The sequence below is a fragment of the Scylla paramamosain genome, unplaced genomic scaffold (assembly GCF_035594125.1).
Source record: "Scylla paramamosain isolate STU-SP2022 unplaced genomic scaffold, ASM3559412v1 Contig20, whole genome shotgun sequence".
Taxonomy (NCBI): domain Eukaryota; kingdom Metazoa; phylum Arthropoda; class Malacostraca; order Decapoda; family Portunidae; genus Scylla; species Scylla paramamosain.
The window spans coordinates 722539-728585 of NW_026973685.1; the positions used below are offsets into that span (position 1 = coordinate 722539).

Consider the following 6047-nt stretch of genomic DNA (forward strand, 5'->3'; position numbering starts at 1 on the left):
TTCAATTAATATTTTTTTTTTTTATTTCGTTATCCACACTTAATTAGCCTGGAGTTTATATTTAGCGGTAATTAATTATCAGTATTTTTGTTCATATATTTATTTATTTCATAGTATTTTTTGTGTTTGTATGTATGTGCGTGTGCATTTTTTACTTGGTACTCCATTCATCATTTGCATTTTTATTCATACAGTTGCATATATCATTGAATTTTGTTTCGCGCGCGCGCGCATGTGTGTCTGTGCGTGTGTGTGTGTGTGTGTGTGTGGTTTGTATGAAAAAATATGTGCTATACACTTTAATTATTGCCATCCTAACAGTGCCTCATCATTATTGTTTATAGATTAGGTAGAGAGTGTCCAGCAACTAACCACAAGATGTACACAGACAAACACAATCCATCTCGTGAACAAGGAACTGTTATGAAATCCGCGAACACCTAGTAACTCACTACATCATGTTAAACTATCAATAAAACTATAAACATCTATGAAGACCGTAGTTTCCTAAAGAGCTTGTTTAACTATCACTAAATTCATGCAAACATCCTTGAGAACTCCAATATTTTCACAAAACCCTACAAAACTATTACTAAAATCATGAAAACACCCTTGAAACCCCCAATAACTTCAGCTAGACCTTGTTAATAGTAAAGTTAATACGCTTACATCTTTAATCATTCAACAATATTACTAAAGATTTGGGATGCTGTGTCTGTCGTTTTTCATAAATAAAATCTTAACAAAGCGTCGGACAAGGATGCTATTTTGACAGTGGATGTTTGAGACCTTGACCTAATTGGCAAAAATATTCGTTGGTGTCATATGGGGATAATAAAGGCAATTATAAGAGTAAATTTAGGGTAAACTTAGCTAAAACTTACAGGCACTGGTAGCGAGACTAGTAAGTGTCGTCAAGATAGATGACCTCTTCACTGTGGACAGCGCAGTGAAGGGGATTTCTTAACACCAATAAAGTGAGTCATGTTCCCTTGTTTTGTATTGATAATGTTCTGACAAAGCTCATAGTCGCCATTATTGAAGATGGGCCTTCATGAAACACTACTGATATGCTGCAAGACTTAATAGCAATAGTGTAGGACAAGGACGACAGCCTTCCAGAGTGTTCCCCCCGCTTTACTTTCCATTACTACAGGAAGGAGGTGATTGCAACACAAGCACGACAGGAATGACAGCTTCATGCAATAAATTGTCAACATACTGGATACGCATTTTCATAGATTCAGCTGCTTTACATATGTTATTGTGAAAATTATCTGGGGTTTTCTAATTAATATTTCTTTCACGTATTCCATTTTGAAAGTGTGTGTGTGTGTGTGTGTGTGTGTGTGTGTGTGTGTGTGTGTGAGTCTAGCACCGACACCAACTCAGTGCACCTAAACACACTGAGCTGTAATGTGCTGTGATTACTGGTGTTGGTGTCACATGCTGTAATATAATTAATATTAACAAGCACCTCGTGTCATAATGATGGCGCTAACAATACTAAATGAAACACTTCATTATTCATGTTGTTATTATTTCTTACCTATTTGCTTATTTATATTCGAAATAAGCTCACACCCAAAGTCAGTGATAACACACGTCATCTTCCCACATCTCAGTATATTTGGTAACTTGAAACACAACTTGATCATCGAATGTGAGGCAAAAAATACGATGTTTATTCCTCTCCCAGCAATGCCAGCAAAGTCTAATCCTCTCTTTTTCCTCTCTATTCCTTTCTCTCACACAATCCAGCACTGTCCTTCATTAAATTTTATTCCTGCCCTTCCATTTCTCCTGTCATGTTCAAATCATCTCATTCTCTTCTCGACCCTTTTCTCTCACGCAATCCAACACTCTGTCCTTCATTTATTTCCGTCCCTGCATTCCCTCCTTGCGTGCTCCAATTATCTGATGCTCTTTTCTAGCATTTCCCTCCTACTCCAACACTCTACTCTTCTGTTTCACTATAGGTTTATTTGACATGTTTACTTTCTTCTTTAATTTTTGTTCTTCTGTGTCGTGTTTGTGAGGTATTTTGAAATGAGATGCCTTGTCAATTGTATGATGGCGTGAAAATTGGTGAGGTTTGCGGTGTGAGAGTTTGTAACAGCGGAGGTAATAGTGGTAGCAGTAATGTTGGTGTTGGTGGTGATGATGCAGGTGGGTGTACATCGTTGAAACTGCGTCCGTGTATAAAGGAACACGTCCCTACATGTCGCTCTTCACTGCTAAGGCAACAGGCTACACAAGACGAGGCTATCTCTCATCAGCCAACACGCCGCGATCTTGTCACGGCGGCGTCTTCTTGTACCATTGAATCATTACTGAATATCTGGGGCCGTGTCGAAGGAGATGTCTGATATAGTGGTGACGTCAGCAGCGTGTGACATCACCTGCTACACCGCCACCAATTGTCCATAGTCTACTACAGTCTCTCTCTCTCTCTCGTGATAGCCCTTTCCTGCCTCTCGTTTTCTTTAATTTCCTCTTCCTTTTGAGTCCCTCTTGCACTCAACACACTTCCTTCAGTTCCTTTCTTTTTCTTTACTTCCTTCGGACCTACATAATCTCTCTCTCTCTCTCTCTTTCTCTCTCTCTCTTGAACTAATGGTTGCTGTGTGTTGTGTAATCGTCTTTACCGAAGCCAATTGATTCAGATATTACCAGTATAAGAGAGAGAGAGAGAGAGAGAGAGAGAGAGAGAGAGAGAGAGACTGCTTCACTCACTGATTCACTGACAAACAAGAGGACGAAGCTGCTTCGCTTATATTTACGAACCATATTTAAAGGTCAAAAATACACACTAGTCATCATCGTCAGCATTTCAGGAATCCCCCGCCAGAGTTAAGTGCAGCTGCCAAATTAATTCGTTTCGTACAGGCGTAGTGTATAATTTAGTGTGCATAGTTTAGGCAGATACATAAGTAGTGTGGGTGACTACAATGGGCACGCATGAGGAAGCAAGTTTACATTGAAATAAATATGAATGCTGAGATTCTTCCTTCTTTCCTTCTCTTCGCTAAGTGTGTCCAGACATAAAGCTGCGAGTCTTGTACCAAAAGTTAGGACGCGGGGCAGAAGTTGCCTCGTTACGGGCTGCAGGACGCGGCGGGAAGAGGCGGCTGAGGTCCGACGCTGAACAAGTAAACAGCAGCATTACTCACCATTACGAATACTTACCGGAGGGACTTTATGGAAATGCTCTCTAATGTTCACTTAAGTCGCGCCAAATTGCGGTTTTCCGGTAATAAGGTCGACATGTATTAAGTGGAGAAAAAACAGACAAAACCGGAAACTGGTGCCACTGTGCGGGCATTAGTGCAATGACAGCTTCCCACGCGCCAGGTTCTCAGCGCCTGTCTGCTTGTACAAGACGGTTGGCTCCCGCTCACTTTCACTCGGTGCCAGCGGGCAACTTACGACCATAACAAGAACGTAAGAATATAAAAGACGCTGCAAGAAGTCAACAGCGGCAGTTCGTGTATGTATATACAAACGTAGGTCCAAGTATATTTCTTGAAAAAAATCACTTCAGCTAGAGCCTCTTGAAAGTAGTGGTGGTGCGGCGCGGAAGTGATTCAGAATAGGCCTATGTTGCAGACATTTGTCGCAAGAAGCATTGGCACGGCACTGCACCTCGAGCTGCGCCAGATAATTCTGTCACCGTAATTAATTACTCTTCAGATAAGGATGTTCATGCTGACTTGTGTAAATGTGTTGCTCTGCTTTCCAGGATCCTATAGAGAGAGAGAGAGAGAGAGAGAGAGAGAGAGAGAGAGAGAGAGAGAGAGAGAGAGAGAGAATAAATAAAAAGAGGAAGAGAATTACATACTGAAAACTTTGCTTTTATTATTGCTGCCACCACCATCGCTACTTTGGACGTGTGGAAAGTAAGGTGGAGGGGCAGAATACCAGAGTGGCAAGCATCTATTATTCCTACAGCATTATTAAATACTGATTGTGCGAACCTGCCCACCAATACACAGTTTTGCTATTACATATATACTGTTAACCTTACCTGCACTGGGGACAGACGGGAAATGAGAGAGTGTTCCTCGTGTTTGGTGATGAGGGACTAGACAGAGCAATGGTGTACTTGTAACACGTGGTGTTTGATGGTGGTCACTATACAAATTATTTCTGTATATTGCTCGTTTCATAATTGTTTGTTTCATAGTATTTGGTCGTTTCATATGATAACTACCTGGGAATAATGAGTGTTAATGAGTGTTTCATTCGTGTATGAATCCCTCGAGCGGTAAACCGAGGGAAGGTAGCTCAGGGAGGGAGGTCAAGCCGGTAGTCTATCTGTGGTATAGCAGCCGCACACACCTTGTTGGATTGAAATCTGTGGATTTATTCCCTGTGAGCGCCAGAGACTGGTGAGTGTTCCTCTATTACATTTGTGATAGGTTTAGGAATATATTAGGAATGTGTAGTAATTTGTTGCTTGTTATTCTCTCCTGTTGTATTGTATTATCTCCTGTTGTAGGAGAATGACTAAAAGGATACAGGGGATGAGGAGTATTCCTTACGAGGCGAGGTTGAAGCTGTTAAATTTACATTCTTTAGAGAGACGTAGGTTAAGAGGGGACCTGATAGAAGTCTTTAAGTGGTATAAGGGTTATAACAAGGGAGATGTAAACAAAATTCTTAGGATCAGTAACCAGGGTAGAACAAGAAATAACGGGTAAGAAATAACGGGTTCAAGCTTGAAAAATTTAGGTTTAGGAAGGAGATAGGAAAAAATTGGTTCTCAAATAGAGTGGTAGATGAGTGGAACGGACTCAGTAATCATGTAGTTAGTGGTAGGACACTAGAGAGCTTTAAGAGAAGATTAGACAAGTTTATGGATGGGGATAGCAGATGGAAATAGGTAGGTGTGTTTCATACAGGGACTGCCACGTGTAAGCCTGGTCGCTTCTTGCAGCTTCCCTTATTTCTTATGTTCTTATGTACTTTACCTTACACCTAGAACTGTTACATATATGTTGTGTTTTTGTGATATTTCAACGTAAATTGTCATAGTTAGGTAATCAAACATTCATGTGAGATTTGTGACCCAGAAGGGTCTTTACACCGTAAGGATAGTCACCATAGCTTGTTAGCTAGTAGTTTATTTATCATCTAGTAGTTTATTTATCATGTATTTGTTATTTTTTTCTTTTTTTGACACGTGTTCATAGTGATTTCATTAATGTGTTGCTCCAATGCCTTCATGTGGACTTTGTGATGTTACTTATGTTAATTTTGTATTGCATAGAGATTAATTAAGGGTCCTTTTCCAGTTGGACCGTTCACCCTCACGTTCATCCTCACGTTCACCCTGTTGTTCACCCTCACGTTCACCATATGGGACAAGTAAACACGCACAAGAATGAACGAGTGTCAATAACGAGGCGTAATAATATACCAAGAAGAAATACCCTTGTCTGACGCCCCTGAGTGGGTGTTACAGTACTCATAACCTTGCTTGCAGCTTAGACAGGCGGGAACAAAACCAAGTATTCCTATATTACATTGTGTTTTGTCATAAGCAACAAGACAGAACAGTGGCGGAGGGACAGTAAACTTGTATTCAGTTAAATGTGTAGTCATGGTGAATAGTTGAGTAACATACCGCTCCGTGCTTACTGTTTTTAGTGTTATTCATCTATCTTAAGTCCTTTAATGTGCTGACTAATTAGGATAAAGAGACTCGTGAGGAGGGAAGTTGTTGTGTGAACAGGACGTAAATGCTGCGTTGTCTGTGATGTATAAAAATAAGAGTGGGAAGGGGAAGATTTTACTTACGTTTGTTTCGTTTTAGCATGAGCGGAAGGTTCCAGCCAGTGTCGTTAGTGCAATAAAAATTTTAACATAGGGAAAAGTGCTAGAGAAGCTTAACGTAGAAATATTCTGACATCAAAGAAAAAAGTTGAACAGAAAGATAATATCTTTGTCTGAGCATGAGTGTTTGTAATCAGAATAAAAATGGTTCTGAAAAAAAATAATGTATGTAATGTTTCTGGATGAATTTTGAGACCAAACTAAACCGC

At 40.2% G+C, this 6047-nt stretch overlaps 1 long non-coding RNA gene across 1 annotated transcript; it reads left to right on the top strand.

Annotated features, from left to right (window-relative positions):
- Window positions 1-4307: 4307 nt before the first annotated feature.
- On the top strand, window positions 4308-5643 carry LOC135097452 (uncharacterized). Its single transcript, XR_010265722.1, has 2 exons — window positions 4308-4391; window positions 5298-5643. It is a non-coding gene; the product is annotated as an uncharacterized LOC135097452 (long non-coding RNA).
- Window positions 5644-6047: the final 404 nt, after the last annotated feature.